Genomic DNA, 19,745 nt, shown 5'->3' with positions numbered 1-19,745 from the left:
GCCTCCTCCTCTCCTCCCTCCCTCCCTCCCTCCCTCCTCCAAGCTTTTTTTTTGGTAAGGGGGGATGGGGCGTGGTAGTTGTGCTTAGCCTCCAACTAAAATCTGCACCCCGCCGGCACTTGCAGCCTCTCTTAGAAGTTGCTTTTAGCGCAGGCTGCCCGTCTGGCTGCGGTCTCCAGATGCTTCTGCGGGTTGATTTCGCTCCAGCGATCCGGTTTCGGTGGCTGGAAAGAACACGTTTGTTTGCCTGACCCATGTTTGACTCCCTTGCAGGCAACTTGTAAAATCCTAGCAGCAAAGGATGGGAAGAAAGAGGCCGGAGGGCAGGCTCTCTAACTCTGTTATTCTTGAGAGATTGACGATGCCAGATCCCTGGAACCACACCAGACAGCATTTCTTAACCTCATGGGTCCCTTTGGTCCTCAGGACTCCGAGGGCTGGGTCTCGGGAATCGGGGAGAGATCTGGATGCAGGTTACCGCAGAGCAGGAGCCTGATTTACCGACTGCGTGAGCTGTAAGTCTGCTCACGAAAAGTCGAGAACCTTCTGGGTTGTTGGAAGGCCACAAACATAAAGTGAGCAATATTGTGTAAAACGTATGACCTCATTTTCCAAGACATAATGAAAGACTGGAAGAAAAGAGAGAGGAAAAGTTTTCCAGAATTGCTTTGTATTTTTTTTCTCCCCCTCCCAAGTTGTTTTATAGTACGATAACCCACACAAAAGGAGAATAGAACTGGAATATCCAGTGTGCACATGTCGAAGATATCTTTTTAAATGTCTGGTTGTAGTTCACACTGCAGAACCAGTGTAGTAGATATTTACAGTTTTAAGAATATATAAAAATTTTTCTTTGTTCCAGGTCAGTATTAATTTTATTTCTAAAAAAGACAGCAAGAAGAGATAAGCCTAATTCCAGTGCTGTCTTGAACAAGGTTGTAATATACATTTTCTTAATTACTTTGACTTTTATTGATGTTAGGTTTTTGCATTTGGGGATTACAAAACTTGAAAAGGAAATCTCTCATCATGGTAAAGATAGCTCATCCCCAAGGCATGTGGAATGACTAACCACACTCATAACCTGGACGCCAGGGGAGTCACTCCCCAGCGTATTTTTGTGACCAGGGATTATTTGATCCACACAATAGCGATGTGGAATCAAGAACTGAGATGGTTTGGAAAATCCAAGCAAACAGCAATGCAAATACCCTTAGACTCTGAGCTCAAATATGTCAGTGTTGGATTAGAAAGGCTACTGAGTTGGCATATCTGGGCCATTTTTCTGCTTCACTGTGATAGTGTGCTGCTGTAGTTTGTGATTAATAGAGGTTATATTCTGCATAATTATTTGTATTAGTAAACTACGATCCTGTGCCAATTCACGAAATTGTTTCCATCTCTCTTTTTCTGCTATATGTGTTTAGAAGATTGGTAACTAAATTTCATGTTATTTGATACAGTAATGATACAGATAAAGTTTTTAAATAAAGTCTTTATACCAAGCAAGGCCAACAATCCAGGAATTCATCATATTGTTACTATTTATGCATAGAGCTTTAAAATGAGTTGTCATTAATTAAAATTTTAAAAAGACTGCAAAATAATAAATTAAACACTTGCACAGTAGCACATAATTTCACATAAACACTAGTTAGAATTTGCAAAGTGAAATGTATAATAGGTTTGGGCTTGTGGTCTTGAAAACTAATGTTGGTTTTTTCATTGTACTTTCTCGTGAGAGTTAATCAAAATTGGAATTTCAAGACAGTTTATATCATGTCATTTTAGACCATAATATATTTTTCAGAAACCCCAAATTAATCATCTGCATCTTAATTGATTTACTCCAGCATGTTTGTCTATAAATTTCAAAATTCCCTGTTAACAGAGCAAAGAGAAAAATCTAAATTTTGTCCAAGACACTGAGATTTCTGGAGTTGAAAACTGTTAGGTATACACTGAGAAAAATAATGCCAGAAAAAGAGCTACAAATTATCCCTTAGCATGTACATAGTATTTCTCTTAGTACTATTATTGGAAAGTTGATGTATTGGGCAATTTGTAAGATTTATCCCCCAAATGAGTGTGTTCATACAGAGAAAGGAAGAGAGAGAGAGAGAGAGAACAGAGTAATCAAGGAAGATAATTTGGATAAATAAAATTATTGGGAGGAGGGAGTGTCTGAATGTAGAAGTTTGAGGTGGTATGTTAAAATTATAAACTCGAAAGATCTAAGTTGATAAAATTTAGACATATTTTTACTCTCGATTTGGCATTTTATTTTGCAAGATGCTAGGTAATATAACCAAGTCAAATCTTCTGCAAGTTGATACATTTCGTGTTTATAGTGCATCAGAAACAAACAAAAGAAGTGAGAAATTGCCTATTTATTCACCTCTGCGATCAAAGCATAAATTAGGATTTGAAGTAATTACATAATTATGCTTAAATATCTTATATGTTATAGGGATATGTATTTTCTACCACATTTTTATTTTCAGAGAACAAATTCTGGGATACAAATGTAAATATGGCTAATAAAAAATCAAAAAAAATAATTTTTGGCCTTCAGTTTATCTCTTTTTTAATTTATTTTTTATTGAGGTAACATTGGTTTATAACATTATGTAAGTTTCATGTGTACATCCTTACATTTCTAATTCTTTTTTAAAATTGAAGTATAGTTGATTTACAATATTATATTAGTTTCAGGTGTACAACTCAATATTTTCAGATATATAATATTTTTATAGATTATACTCCATTTAAAATCATTATAAAATATCAGCTATATTCTCTCTGTTGTACAATATATCCTTGTAGCTTATTTATTTTAGACATAGTAGTTTATACCTCTTAATGCCCTATCCCTATCTTGCTCCTCACCCATTCCTTTTCCCCAATGGTAACCACTCGTTTGATCTCTATATCTGTGAATCTGTTTCTGTTTTGTAAATTCGTTTCCTTTATTTTTTAGAGCTCACATATAAGTGATAACACACAGTGTTTGTCTTTGTCTGATTTATTTTACTAAGCATAATACCCTTTAGGTCCATCCATGTTGTTGCAAATGGCAGAATTTCATTCTTTATTATGGCTGAGCAGCATTCCATTGTGTGTGTGTGTGTGTGTGACACATCTTCTTTATCCATTCATCTGTTGATGGACACTTAGATTGCTTTCATATCTTGGCTATTGTAAGTAACGCTGCTATGAATATTGGGCTGCGTGCATCTTTTCAAAGTAATGCTTTAATTTTCCTCGTATATGTACCCAGGAGTGGAATTGCTGGATCATATGGTAGTTCTATTTTTAGTATTTTGAGGAAATTCCATACTGTTTCCCACAGTGGCTGCACCAGTTTACATTCCAACCAGCAGTGTACTTGGGTTCGCTCTTCTCTATATCCTTGCCAAACATTTGTTATTTGTACTTTTCGATGCTAGCCATTCTGACAGGAGTGAAGTGATATGTTCTTATGATTTTGATTTCCATTTCTCTAATGATTAGTAATGTTGAGCACCTTTTTGTGTGCCTGCTGCACATCTGTATACCTTCTTTGGAAAAATTCAGTTCTTCTGCCCATTTTTTAATCAGGTTGTTTGGTTTTTTGATATTGAGTTGTATGAGCTGTTCATATATTTTGGATATTAACCCTTTATTGGACATATCATTTGCAAATATTTTCTCCCATTCAGTAGGTTGTCTTTTTGTTTTGTTGAAGTTTCCTTTTCTGCGCAAAGATTTCAAGTTTGATGAGGTCCCATTTGCTTATTTTTGCTTTTTGTTTTCATTGCCTTAGGAGATAGAGCCAAAAATATTGCTATGATTTTTGTCAAAGAGTGTTCTACCTATGTTTTCTTCTAGGAGTTTTGTAGTTTCTGGTCCTCCATTTAGGTCTTTAATCCATTTTGAGGTTTTCGGTTTTGTGAGCGTTTTTTTGTATATGTTATGAGAAAAATTTCTAATTTCATTCTTTTATTGTAGCTGTCCAATTTTCCCAGCACCACTTATTGAAGAGACTGTCTTTTCTCCATTGTATATTCTTGTCTCTTTTGTCATAGATTAATTGACAATAGGTGTGTGGGTTTATTTCTGGTCACTCTCTACTGTTCCATTGATCTATGTATCTGTTTTTGTGTCAGTACCATACTGTTTTGACAACTTTGTAATATAGTCTAAAGTCAGGGAGCATGATACCTCCAGCTCAGTTTTTCTTTCTCAAGATTGCTTTGGCTATTTGGAGTCTTTTATGGTTCCCTGTAAATTTTAGGATTATTGTTCTAGTCTGTGAAAATGTCATGGGTATTCTGATAGGGATTGCATTAAATCTGTTGATTGCTTTGGGTAGTAATGACAGTTTAACAATATTAATTCTTCTAATCCATAAACATGGGATACCTTTCCATTTATTTGTGTCATCTTCAATTTCCTTCATCAGTGTCTTATAGTTTTCAGAGTAGAAGACTTTCACCTCCTTGGTTAAGTTTATTCCTAGGTATTTTATTCTATTGATACAATTTCAAACAGAATTATTTTCTTGTTTTCTCTTTCTGAGAGTTCACTTTTAGTGTATAGAAAAGCAACTGATTTCTGTATATTAATCTTGTATCCTGCAACTTTGCTGAATTCATTGATTAGTTCTTATAGTTTTTGGGTGGAGACTTTAGGGTTTTCTATATACAGTATTGTGTCTTCTGCAAATAGTGACAATTTCACTCCTACCCTTCCCATTTGAATGCCTTTTATTTCTTTTTCTTACCTGATTGCTGTAACTAGGACATCCAATACTATATTAAACAGAAGTGGCAAGAGTGGGCATCCTTGTCTTATTCCTGTTTTTAGAGGAAAATCTGTCTGCTTTTCACCATTGAGTATGGTGTTAGCTGCGGGTTTGTCATAAATAGCCTTTATTACATTGAAATATGTTCCCTCTATACCAACTTTGATGAGAGTTTTTGTCATGAATGGGTGTTGAGTTTTGTCAAATGCTTTTTTTGCATTTATTGAGATGATCATGTGATTTTTATTCTTCCTTTTCTTAATGTAGTGTATCACTTTGGTCAATTCATGGATATTGAACTATCCTTGCATCCCAGGAATAAATCCCATTGATCATGGTGTATGATCTTTTTTATATATTGTTTAATTCAGTTTGCTAATATTTTGTTGAGGATGTTGGCATCTATATTCACCAGAGATATTAGCCTGCAATTTCTTTTTTTGTAGTGTTTTTGTCTGGTTTTGGTATGAGGTAATGGTGGTCTTGTAGAATGAATTTGGGAATGTTCCCTCCTCTTCATTTTTTTTTTTTCTTGGCTGTGCTGTGTGGAATGCAGGATCTTAGTTCCCTGACCAGGGATTGAACCTGTGCCCCCTGCAATGGAAGTGCAGAATTTTAACCACTGGACCTCCAGGGAAGTCCCCTCCTCTTCAATTTTTTGAATAGCTTGAGGAGGATAGGTATTAACTGTTCTTTATATGTCAGGTAGAATTCCCCTGTGAAGCCATCCAGTCTTGGATTTTTGTTTGCTGGGAGGTTTTTTGGGGTTTTTTTAAATTATAAATTCAATTTCACTACTAATGTTTTTTCAGATTTTCTATTTCTTCCTGATTCAGGTTTGGAAGTTTTCATATGCCTAGAAATTTATCCATTTCTTTTAGGTTGTCCAATTTGTTGACATAGAACTGCTCATAGTATTCTCTTATGATTTTTTGTGTCTCTGTGGTATCTGTTGCTATTTCTCTTCTTTCATTTCTTATTTTGTTCATTTGAGTCCTCTCTTTTTCTTGATGAGCTAGCTAAAGACATCAATTTTGTTCATCTTAAAAAAAATCTCTTGGTTTCATGATATTCTTTAATGTTTTTTGTCTCTATTTTATTTGTTTCCACTCTGATCTTTATTATTTCCTTCCTTCTCCTCACTTTGGGCTTTGTTTGTTCTTTTTCTTATTTATTTAGATGGTAGGTTAAGTTGTTTATTTGAGATTTTTCTTGTTTCATTAGGTAGGTCTATACTGCTATAAACTTCCCTCTTAGCACTGCTTTTCTGTGTCCCATAGATTTTGGAAATTTGTGTTGTTATTTTCACTTGTCTTGAGGTATTTTCTGATTTGCTCTTTGATTTCTTCATTGACCCATTGTTGGTTTTTTTAAATTTATTTATTTAATTTATTTTTGGCTGTGTTGTGTCTTTGTTGCTTCACGCAGGCTTTGTCTAGTCACGGCGAGCGGGGGCTACTCTTCATTGCGATGTGCAGGCTTCTCATTGCGGTGGCTTCTCTTATTGTGGAGCATGGGCTCTAGGCACATGGGCTTTGGTAGTTGTGGCACATGGGCTCAGTAGTTGTGGCTCACAGGCTCTAGAGCACAGGCTAATTAGTTGTGGTGCATGGGCTTAGTTGCTTCACAGCATGTGGGATCTTCCTGGAACAGAGCTTGAACCTGTGTCCCCTGCATTGGCAGGCAGATTCTTTAACCACTGCACCACCAGGGAAGTCCTGACCCATTGTTTTTAAATAAAATGTTGTTTAATTTCCATGTGTTTGTGTTTTTCCATTTTTCTTCCTGTAGTTGCTTTCTAGTTTCATACCATTGTGGTCAGAAAAAAATGATTAATATAATTTATATCCTCTTGAATTTGTGGAGACTTGTTTTGTGACCTACATTGTGATCTATCCTGGAGAATGTTCCATGTGCACTGGAAAAGAATATGTATTCTGCTACTTTTGGATGGATTTTCCTGTAGGCATCTATTAAATCCAACTGGTTTACTGTGTCATTTAAAGCTACTGTTTTCTTATTAATTTACTTTCTGGAAGATCTGTCCCTTGATGTAAGTGAGGTGTTAAAAAGTTCCCTACTATTATTGTATTATTTTCAATATCTCCACATATGTCTGTTAATACTTGCTTTATACGTTTAGGTGCTTCTATTCTATTCTTTATATATTAGGTGCATATATGTTAATGAGTGTCATATCTCTTCTTGTATTGATCCCTCTATTCTTATATAATTCCTTTCTTTGTCTTTTGTTATAGACTTTTTTTTAAAGTCTATTTTGTCTTATATGAGTATTACTACCCCAGCTTTCTTGTCATTTCCATTTGTATGAAATATCTTTTCCTGTCCCCTCACGTTCAGTCTTTGTTTGTCTCTAGCTCTGAAGTGAGGATCTTGTAAATGGCATATAAATGCGTCTTGTTTTATCCAGTCAGCCACCCTATATCTTTTGCTTGGAACATTTAGTCCATTGACATTTAAAATGATTATTGATAAGTATGTACTTCTTGTCTTTTTTTTTTTTTTTTTTTTACTGGTTTTCTGGTTGTTTTTGTAGTTCTTCTCTGTTCTTTTCTTCTTATTATAGTTTCTTCCCTTGTGGTTTGATGATTTTCTTTACGGTATGCTTGTGTTCCATTCTCTCTAGTTTTTATGTATCTATTGTAGATTTTTGATTTGTGGTTACCATGAGGTTTGTAAATGTTGACCTATAACTATATCTACTTGATTTAAACTGGTAGCCATTTAAGTTCAAATACATTCTAAAAGATCTACATTTTATTCCTCTCCCCCACATTTTGTGTTTTTGTTGGCATATTTTATATCTTTGTGTTTATCTCTTCACTATTTATTGTCTTTATAGTTGATTTTATAATTTTTTTGTTCTTTAATCTTCATACTAAGTTATATAAGTGATTGAACCACAGCCTTTACTATATATTTGCCTTTATTACTGGGATTTTTTCTTTCCTATAAATTCTTACCTTTTTGCTGTAGACTTTCCTTTTCCACTTAGAGAAGACCCTTTAACGCTTCCTTTAGGATAGGTTTAATATTGATGAACTCTTTTAGTTTTTGCTTCTTTGAGAAGTTCTTTCTTTATCTTTCAATTTTAAACAATTTTGCTGGGTAAAGTATCCTAGGTTGCAGGTTTTTCCCTTTCAAAATTTGAACATATCTTTCTACTTCCTTCTAGCCTGTAAAGTTTCTGCAGAAAAATCAAATGATAGTCTATGGGTGTTACCTTGTATGTGACTCTGTTTTTCTCTTTCTGCCTTTATATTTCTCTTTTTATCTTTAAATTTTGTCATTTTAATTATGATATGTCTTGGTGTGGGTCTTTTGGGTTTCATCTTGTTTTGGACCCTCTTTGTTTCCTGTACTTGGATATCTGTTTCCCTCTTCAGGTTCAGGAAGCTTTTGGCCATAATTTTATTAAATACATTTCAACCCCTTTCTCTCTCTGTTCTCCTTCTGGGAACCCTGTATTATGAATGTAAGTATGTTTGATATTGTCACAGAGATTCCTTAAACTGTTCTCAGTTTTTTTTAATTGTTTTTATTTTTGCTGTTCTGACTCAGTGATTTCCATTATTCTGTCTTCCATATCACTTATGTGATCTTCTGTATCATCTAGTCTGTTCTTAATTCCTTCTAGTGTGTTTTTCATTTCAGTTATTTATTCTTCAGCTCTGATTGGTTATTTTTTATATTTTCTAGTTTCTTGTTAAAATACTCACTGATCATTTGTTGTTCTGTAATTCAGTTAACATTCTTATTCATAACTAATGCTTTAAATTCTTTATCTGATAAATTATTTATTTCTGTTTTGTTAGCTGTTTTTTCAGTTTTTTTCTTGTTCTTTCATTTGAAACAAATTCCTCTTTCCTTTGACTTTGCTTAACTTTTTCTGACTCTATGAAATTAGGTGAAACCATTACCTATCCTGGTCTTGAGGGGTGTCCTTATATAAGGCATCCCTATATAGTCTTCACATGCCAGCGGCTTTGGTGGGAAGGCTGGATCTGATGTGGGCATGAGTCAAATCTTTCCCCAGGGTGTGCTGGCAGCTACCACCTTGGTAGGGGGTGGGGCTGGAGATGGAATGGCTAAAGCCAGAGCCAGGTGAGAGCAGGTTTTCTCCTCTGCTCAGTGGCCAACACCACCCTATTGGGGGCAGGAGTGCGTTCTAAGTTGCTGGAGCAGAATCCCTGAGGATCAGTTCTGAGCTGTCTCCATTCTTTCTAAGTGTGTGCTCTTCCCTCTCCCAGCACTGGTGCCCTCACCCCAGGAGGAACAGTGCTGGAGCAAGAGGGGCTGGAGTAGGTGCTCAGCATGGGTTGGGGCACTGGCTGTGGCAGTTCCAGCACCAGTCAGAGTTCTGGACTGCTCCCGATTCACTGCCCCTGTAAGTGCTAGCAATGGCTGCCCCTACCCCATTCAGTTCCTAGCTGGCTACATCCCTCACAACTGCATACTTCTCTTGTCCACTGCAGCCCTCATCCCAGTGTAGAACTGCTTGCAGAGCAGGCAGGGCCTGAGTGAGCACTCAACTCAGGCTGTGGTACATACTGGGGCTGTTGCAGGAAACCAGCAAGCTCTGGGCAGTTTCAGTCTGCTTCCTCTGCCTTGTTTCAAGAGTAAGCAAGCATGTACACATGAGCAGAATCTCGGTTTATTACAGCCCTCCTGTTAGTCCCATTGGTTCTCAAACCTGCTAAGGAGACATGACCCCTAGTGTTGGCCCCAGGGCTAGGGTGCTCCATATGTGGTTTGAAGTACAGTGAGTCCTCTATATATCAACGACTTTCATTCCAAGAGTGCATTTGTAAGTCCAATTTGTTTGTAAGTCCAGCGAAGTTGACCTAGGTATCCAACTAACACAATCGGCTATATAGTAGTGTACTGTAATAGGTTTATAATACTTTTCACACAAATAACACATAAAGAACAAACACAAAAAATAAAGAAAACATTTTTAAATCTTACAGAACAATACCTTGAAAAGTACAGTAGTATAGTACAACAGCTGGCATACAGGGGTTGGCCTCGAGTGAACAGGAAACAAGAGTTACTGACTGGAGGAGGTAGAGGAGGTGAGACATGGTAGAGCTGAAGGTTCATCAGCAATAGGAGATGGAGGGCAAGCTGCAATTTCACTCACACCTGACTTGGATGGCACAAGTTCTGGTTCCTTGCTGGATTCAATTCTATCTACCCTCTTGAATAAACAATCTAGTGATGTCTGGGTAGTAGCTCTTTTTTCTCATCATAGATGACACGGTAGCACTGGATTGCATTCCGAACGGCTGCTGCAACCTTCATGTACCATTCTACGTTTGGGTCCTGTGTCTCAAAAACTAACAGTGTCTCCTCAAATAAAGAAAATCCACTTGCCATTTCCTGCTTCATGAATCTCTTCAATTCTTCAATTATTTCTTCCTCTTGTCTCTCTTCACATCCTTTTTCTGGACCTCCAATTCCATCAGGTCTTTGCTAATAAGCTCCTCATGTTGCACAGCAACAGTACTCTGGAGTAAAGTACACAAAAGCACAACCACTTGTAGAGGATACATGCACATGACACTGTACTCCAGACATGTGAACTAACTTATGTGATTGAGACATGTGAGCACACGTTCACATCTTTGAAAGTTCTCAACTTGAAGGTTTGTTTGTAGGGGACTTAGTGTACTCACTCCCAAGGGAGGATCTCTGAGCCCATGTAATCCCCTGCTCTTCTGTGTCTCCTCCCTGGCTCACAGGTTCCAATCTGATCCCTTATCTTCCCTTCCGACCTGACTCCATGCAGATATTGCTTGGAGCCTTGGTTGGATAAGAGTCTTTCTGCCAGTGTCCAGTTTGTTTTCAGTGAGAATCGCTCCACATATGGGTGTATTTTCGATGTGTTCTTGGGGGAAAGTAAGCTCTGCATCATCCTCCTTCACCCTCTTGATCTCCACTCTATCTCTAATTCTGTATACACTACAGTGTGCTCACCACCAAAAATTTAGTTTCTACCCATCACCATAGAGTTGATCCTTTTTATCCATCTCTCCCTCTAAAAATCAAAATTTTAAATTAATCTGTTTAACTATCATATATAACTAAACTTTTACCTTCTTCCAGGTAAAAGAAGGTAAAAACCTGATAGGCTCAGTCCCTGAGTTTGTCACCAGTTTGAGCTACTTGGACAAAACCTTACATTTTGGCTCCTGTTCACAGCAAATTTGCTGGAGAGCAGCCTGAGACCTTGTCCCAAATGGTGTTCCTCACTAAATGTATTGATCTGAGATAGTCACTTTATTTGAGAGTGGAAGCATGAATCCAAAGGTGAAGAGCCCCTCCCCCCAGATCTATGCAATAATATTTGATCATCAGTGTTCATAAATTCACACTCTTTTCTTCCAAATACAAATTCTTCTTTTGAAATACAGTAATAACATCTTAAACTGAGAAAAATGCATTAATTGAAATTTATGATACCTTTTCTTAGGACCAAATTTAGATTATCAATTCTAGTTTTCAATAACTTAATGACAGTATTTGCCTGCAAAATTAACAGGTAGAATTGTGTTTTGTTTTGACATTTCATAGCATTTAGGTGGCCATTTGCCTAAATTTTTCTTTGGCTGCAAGCAGCACATCTGTGAAATGGAGAGAATAATGCCTGCCTTACAGGGTTCTTGTGAGACTTCAGTGAGATACCATAGTAAAGGACTTATCACAGTCTAGGCCAGTGTATTTTTACTCAGCAAAGTTAGTACCCTTCTGTGGCCTTGTTCATTTTATCCAGTTTCTCGTTGGACAATCAACTACCCTGAAAATTCTTCATTCCTTTTTGGTTATAAACAGTGCCTTTTGTGCATGTCACAGAGCACAGGAGCTAACCCACAGACATTACTGAGATGAAGGATGCATTCTGCTGGGATAAGATAAAATTAATACCCACAGCATTCACCTTCTCCTTGAACTATTTTGAGCTGCTCTATCTAATGGACCCTTCATGCAGTGGGAGTTGAAGTAAACTTTTTTAACCCTATGTGACCATTTATGTGCAAAATGTATTAATCTAATATAACAAAATTAACTGACACTCAAAAGCCCTGTGATAAGAACTAAAAAGACTCTTATTCTTACAAAGTTTAACACTTCTTTGGTATATTATTTGATAAATGATTTTTTAAAAGTGAAATGCAAACTCTCCTGAATGGCATTCAGGGTCTTCAGAAGTCTATCCAACCTGCTTTTCCACTTTATCCCTCCCTTTCCTTCCAAATTCAACTACCCTCTGCTTCAGCTACAGAGTGTCCTTCACTCTTCCCATAACACACTTTATTTTTTCCTACCTCTATGCCTTTTCATACACTATTCTTTTTGACTGCATTGTCCTTTTCATTGTCTATACCTGGTAAAGCTAAACTGTTTACATCAACCGTTCTGCAGACTACATAGTGAGTGTTTACATAAAATTTCACACTGAAATGGCATTGGTTCATCTTTAATATCAGTTCTCTGTTAAACCTGCTTTCTTTTCCTCTCTGCTGCCATTCTAACTCAAGGCCAAGCCACTTGTTAGAGTTGCATTGACTTGTTTTTTGTATTATTTTTACTGGAGGGGAGAGGGTTGTTTCCCATACAGTATAAATTTTTTTGCCTTCCTCAGCAAAATCAAGCATCAACCTCACTTTTCTAAGAGCTAGAAAGACTCCAATTCCACTTCTGGCTCTTCCTGTAAAGTGTTGCTAGCCTAGGCTAGTCAGTTAGCTTCTCAGAATAGGAATAACTGCCCTGCACACTACACTTGGTTATCATCACCAAAAGAAGTAACATATGTGCAAGCACTTGAAAACTAACATTTCACATTTGTCATTATTCTCACTTTAAACAGTTAATTGAATAAATATTTAAGAGCTGTGGAGTTTTCATTTAGGAAGAAATTCAAATTGTCTTTTTTTTTTTATTGTAAGGCACAAACCTGGTAAACCAAAAAGCATGGCTTTTAAAGGTATTAAGAGACATTAGAGATTGCTTTTCATCAAATTTCTGAATAACAGCAGAAAAATATCTGCATTGTTTAAATTGTATAGGCTTTTAATGTTATTAAGTAATTTTTTCCCCAAAATTAAGTAATCAAGACTAATAGAAGTCTTTGAATTAGTGTAATATGCCACACAGCTATCTTATCATATTTATTCCAAATAAATAATAAAATTTAAATAATCTACTCTTAAAATATTTTATGTTGATAGAATTGCAGAATTTTCTGTATTTTTTTAGTTTTATTGAGGTATAATTGACAAGTAAAATTGTAAGCTATTTAAAGCTTACGTTGGGTACATTGCAATGATTTGATATATGTATACATTGTGAAGATTCCTCGGATATAGTTAATTAATACATCCATCACCTCACCTATTTATCCTTTTATATTGTGAGAACATTTAGTTCTACTTTCTTAGCAAGTCACCACGTTATACATTAAATCCCTTAGACCTTATTCATCTTTAAAAAAAAATTATTTATTTAATTAATTTATTTATTTATTCTTGGCTGCGTTGGGTCTTTGTTGCTGCGTGCCGGCTTTCTCTAGTTGTGGCGAGCAGGGGTTACTCTTCGTTGCAGTGTGTGGGCTTCTCATTGCGGTGGCTTCTTTTGTTGTGGAGCACGGGCTCTAGGCGTGCGGGCTTCAGTAGTTGTGGCACACGGGCTTAGTTGCTCTGCGGCCTGTGGGATTTTCCAGGACCAGGGCTCAAACCCGTGTTCCCTGCATTGGCAGGCGGATTCTTAACCTCTGTGCCACCAGAGAAGCCCAGATCTTGTTCATCTTATAGCTGAATGTTTGTACCCCTTTACTAACCTCTTCCTATTTCCAATTTTCAGTATTTTAAAAATAAAAATTCCTTCTATAAAAAAATGTTATTTAAATATCTTCATTTCCTTCACTGTAAATGCTATTGATCCTAGGATAAATTATTATTTTATGTCACACTAAGAAAAAAAATACTGTCAATTAATCCATCATGCACTATTTTTAAAAAAATCCTTCAATAGTGTCTCAGCATGCCTCATACCCTAAGATATGATTAATTTTTATCAGCTGTCTTTAGAAGAAGTTATTTGGACACTTCTGATTTTGGCTCTAAATGATAAGGACTATCTTGTTATGTAAAAAACTGTAATTTCTGATAAATTCATAGCCATGTATCTCACATTTCTCTACGTGATAAAAAAAATTCATCTGACAGCATTGAAGGTATAAATGAGCCACTTTTGGAGCTGATAACTGCATTGAACTTCATGGGGAAACCCAGATTCTAGTCCCATCCTTAACTATGTGTGTAACTTTGCAAATTTGCCTAACATCTCAAATAATGTTTTCTTATACATAAATGAGAGGACTGGACTACAGATTGGGAATGTCCCTTCATCTTTGAATATCTATGATCATCAAATATCACATATAATATTTGAATTCTCTAAGTTGATAGACCTTAATCTTTTGAGGAATTAATACTTCTCACAGGTACTAAGACATTAACATGTATTCATTAAAAACTATATAATTCTTATTATCATGAAAACCAAAAAAAAGCAAAAAATCTAATTTATATTCAAATATGGCTTTATAACATTGTTTGTTACTTTGTTTTACTCAACCTAATATATCCTCTTGATTTGTAATGATATGGGGGAAAATTAATTATTTACTTAATTTAATTTTTAAGAGAAATTATTAATTTCTCTTATAAATTACAATCAACTGAAATCCCTGGCATATAGTTTGGTCTTTGGTATTCAAATAACTTTAAACCAGTGTGAAATTTTGAGGTAAATCTTCTCAAACTAGAAACTTCTTTAGTTGACTATTGTCAATGTAAAGAAAAACACAACTATGAACACAACATGGTAAGCTACATTGTCTTCAAGGTGATTACAGTATATACTTATTCATTTGAAATGTAAGATTAGGAAGGGGAAATTCCACTTGGAGAGCAAGTAGCTGCACTGAACTATTGTTTTTATGTTGTGCTCTGCTACATAAGTTATCTGCCTTGTTTTAGCAGAGGAACGTTTATGATAAAATTTTAATATCTCCTTTGTGAAATCCTAGCTCACCATGTCCCCAACAAAAAAGTAGCTTGAAAAGCATAATGCAGTATAAATAGCTAATCATATGAAACCCTGTAAAACTAAAAGTCTTGAAAGACATCAACATAAATATTGATGTCTAAAACAGATGTGTTTTGTTACATGCTAGAATAAATATTTTCCTGGAGCCAATTCAATGTGTAACTAGAATTGAAACTTTTGGAATTAAAGTTTCATATCAGAACTGTCTTTAGTAAAATGTGTTTTTCTTCATACATCATAAGTATCATATGAATTCAAAAGACTTTAAGGAATTTATATTTAACACTAAAAAATTATTTTCTAAGATCCAATATATTTCAACCTTGAAATAAAATACTACTTAATAGAAACCAGAATTAGTCTTCATAACTTAATTTTTCAGAATATCCTATTGAAAATGGAATATAACTGAATGAAAATTACTTTTATGACATGTAAAAGTAAATTGCAATGTGGAAGAGCCAGAGCTTCTTTAGACCAGAGAAACTAATCATTGTTAGCATTTATGAATGTCAACAACCTGGAAAAATTGCAAAGCGTATGCACACTTCAGGGCCAAGAAGGTTCCAATTTAGACTTGATACGTAAGAAGCACAGACAAGAACCAATGGGAAAGTGGGGGATCGGATGGGGAATAACATGATCAGAGACCAAGAGTGTCCTGCTCCTGACTGGAAATCTATCCTGCTGCCTCACCATCCCTCGTTAATCCCTCATTAAACTCCTATGTTCTACTGACATTAACCTTTAGGACAGTTTATCCCTCTGTACTGTCAGAGCTTGAATCCTCAAGGGTGCCCATTGTGACCAGACTTTTGGTTTTCAGTTTCATGCATAATTATTAATCATTTATTATTGACCTTAAAGACATTCTTCTTTTCAGAAGGTGCCAAGGACAGGGTAGAGAAGACAAAAAGTTCACTCAGAGGAATCTCCATTCAAATGAGATGGATGGACCTTGCTGTCCCTCTTGGGCAGAAGCACACACATGAATACCTTGCTCACAGCCAGATTGATGCATGTGGTGCTTCGAAAATAAACAGAGCTAGATTCTTTGTTTGGCGATCACTGTATTCGGACTCAAAATTACTTTTATAAGGTATTCTTTCTTCACACAGGAATCAGAACTGAGCTGGAGAGGAACAGCTGGTCAGATCTTTTCACCTTTGGCCTAAGTCGCCACTTTCCACATTGATATTTGATTGAGAGGTTGAGTAATGGGCATTGCTGTCCAGGGTTCAGCACTCAGTTTGCAACCACCAACACTGCCTTGTCTGGGACATGGTGATAAGAGAAATAAATGTCAGCCTAGCATATCTGATATTGCACAAACTTTCTCCTTGCCATAATTAAAAAGTGGCATGAACCCAAAACTAACTTTAAAAAATGAATCCGTCAGCTCTGATTCAGGAACAACAATTTCTTCACACTTTCACATTGCTGAAATGTTGTGTTACTAACATCTACATTGATTTTTTTAAGGTACATTATTTAAGTAAATAAAGAAGGATCTCTCTTTGGCAGTGGTAACTTAGAAAGAGTTGTTTATTACTACTTACCTTGTAAAGAATTTTATTGTTCTTTTAATAAGAACAGAGTAATTTTTAAAATCCAGAAATATAAGTATTGAATTGCATGGAAAATATAAATTATAATCATTTATTTCATATATTTAATATACTTTGACTCGAGCATATACCTTCCATTTAGATTTTACTACAGATGTAGGTAAATGATATGTTACAAATCTTAGCACAAATTCTGTCTCTCAGAAATGGTTTCTTTGTCAACTAACAGATAGAAACTTCTGAGGTCATCACATTTCATTTCATAATTTTCAAGTCACTGTAGTGCAAAAATTTATTTATTTTATTCAATGACTGGTCCAACATTGTCCTCTTAGCCTGTGATAAAGGTGACTAATCATAGTAACTATTACTTCTGAAGTTCCTATTAGTATATTTGTCATACCCAATTCAGCAAATTCCAAATGGAATAATATTTTATCAAAATCCAGTAGGTTTTTAAAATATATCTAAAGAATGTAATTGAAAGAATATCACCTATTCATGCATTCAACACAGTTTTTTAATGCCTTCTACGTGCTTCTATAAACTCTGTTCTAGGCACTGGAGATAAATTAAGCAGCAACAGAGATTGTGCCCCTCGTTGAGTTTACATTCTAGTTGGGTGGCACTCAGTAGTAGAGTGGGGATGTGTTGCTTTAAGGATTAATTAAGATAACACCTATAAAGTGTTTAGAATACTGCCTGATGTTAATAAGCATTCAGCAATTACTAGCTTAAAAGACATAGACATGTAAAAGAGGTAAAATTTTGCCCTGGGTTAATTAGCTTTCAATTAAGTTAAAATTTCATGAAGGCAGAAACCAGGACTGTTTGGTCATAACCATATGCCCAGTAGCTAACCCATTGCTAGACACCAAGTAACCATGCAATATTGATACATACTACTGAAGGAAGGAAGAAAGGCAGGAAAAAAGGAAGGAATGCAGGAAACAAGGAAGAGAGGGAGGGATTTTCTAACTAATAGAAAGTGAATTGTCTGAAGGAGGATCCCATTAAGGAAAAATAATTGCTTATATTCAAGGCTTTTGATAAAAGACTGAAAAGTGTCGAAGATTTCTTGAGATTATATAGAATAGGGATTCTAGAGCTATTTGTATGCATATGTGTTGCACCTAGGGTATTGCATACATGCATAGTGTTCATTCTAGTGTTTGATTTCAATTTCCAAAATATACCTCTAGTGTATCCACTCGTCTCCATTTGCACTGTTACTATCCTAGCCCAAGACACAGACATCCCTCATCTGGACAATTGCTGTCTCTTCTGTGTATGCCTAGAATATACTGAACTCCTTCCAGCCACAGCGCCTTTCAGTTTGCTATATCTTCTATTTATTTATTTACTTATGGCTGCGTCAGGTCTTAGCTGTGGCACGCAGGATCTTCGCTGAGGCATGCAAGACCTTTGGCTGTGGTGCTCGGGTTTCTCTCTAGTTGTGGCGTGCGGGTTTTCTCTTCTCTGGTTGTGACGTGCAGGCTCCAGGGAGCGTGGGCTCTGTAGTTTGTGGCATACAGGCTCTCTAGTTGAGGCGCACAGGCTTAGTTGCCCTGCAGCATGTGCAATCTTATTTCCCTGATCAGGGATTGAACCCACATCCCCTGCATTGTAAGGTGGATTCTTAACCACTGGACCACCAGGGAAGTCCCACCTTGCTGTGTCTTCTATCTGGAGTGCTCTTCCCCTGGGCTCTCTCCCTTTACTCAGGCTTCAGTTTAAAAGTCACCAACTCTGGGAATGTAAATTGGTGCAGCCACTATGGTGAACAGTATGGAGGTTCCTTAAAAAACTGAAAATAGTGTTACTATATGATCCTGCAATCCCACTCCTGGGCACATGTCTGGAGAAAACCATAATTTGAAAATATACATGAACCCCAGTGTTCATTGCAGCCCTATTTTCAATAGCCAAGACATGGAAGCAACCTGAATGTCCATCTACAGATGAATGGATACAATGGAACATTACTCAACCATAAAAAAAATGAAGTAATGCCATTGGATTGAATGGACCTAGAGATTAATCTACTGAATGAAGTAGGCCAGACGAAGACAAATATCATATGATGTAGCTTATATGTGGAATCTGAAAAAAAAAAAGATACAAACGAATTTACTTACAAAACAGAAACAGATCCACAGACATAGAAAACAAACTTATGGTTCTCATAGGAGAAGGTAGGGGAGAGAGATAAATTAGGAGGATGGGATTAACATATATACACTACTGTATATAAAATATATAACCAACAAGAACCTACTGTATAGCACAGGGAACTGTACTCGATATTTTGTAATAACCCATAGGGGAAAAGAATCTGAAAAAGAATATACATATATATCTATATATGTATAACTAAATCACTGCTGTACATATGAAACTAACATGACATTGTAAATCAACTATATGTCAATAAAAAAAAATTTTAAATAGTCACCAACTCAAAGTGCTCTTTCTTGGTCATCTCACCCAAGTAGATTCTCCTTAATTTTTGTGAGCGCACCATATGTATATTTTTTCTTCTACTTATTAAAATCTATAGTAATTTGCTTGTTACCTAAAATGAATGAATGAATGAATTTATTTCTGATTTGACTGTCCTCGAAATACTCTAAACTAGCAAAGAATTTATTGAAGCAAAACACTGTTGTTCTTTGTCTCTTCCAACGACTTAAACTTTGTGGTGGGACCTACAAGTTCAAATTAAATACGTTTTTCTGAGCAGCATATCAGAGGCCACCTGTTTGTTACTGGTTCACTATTTATAGGAAATAAAAACCACTATGTAAGTTGCAGAAAAGTTATCTGCCTACCACAAGAGTAAATACAGTAATTTCCATCCCTTACTCCTTCAATTCGTTGGTAGGCATCTGCTATCATGGCATACATATTGAAATCTCAATTCAGGAGTGAAAATCTGAAACCAAGCTATCTGCTTTTATATACTCTGGCACTGTCTTATTTAAAATAATCCAAGAATGAAAATATGAGCTAAGCTGTTTGCTTTTTTAAACACTGAACGTGTTGATCCTGAAATTCCACTGGACAGGCTTTTACTCTCTACAAAGAGTTCCCGTTGACCTTGAATTATTCAGATGTCTAGCAATACAATACCCTCCAATATGTTCACTGTGAACAGATAGAATTTGAGCTAAATTATCTCACAATCACAGTCTCATAACTCATTAAATAACATAGAGATTAAAAGAGTTTTTAGGAAAGCATTAAGATCTGAGGCT

Source organism: Tursiops truncatus, chromosome 17 (assembly GCF_011762595.2).
Source record: "Tursiops truncatus isolate mTurTru1 chromosome 17, mTurTru1.mat.Y, whole genome shotgun sequence".
In the NCBI taxonomy this organism is placed as follows: domain Eukaryota; kingdom Metazoa; phylum Chordata; class Mammalia; order Artiodactyla; family Delphinidae; genus Tursiops; species Tursiops truncatus.
The sequence above is the reverse complement of the archived record's forward strand: the minus strand, read 5'-3'. Positions refer to the sequence as shown.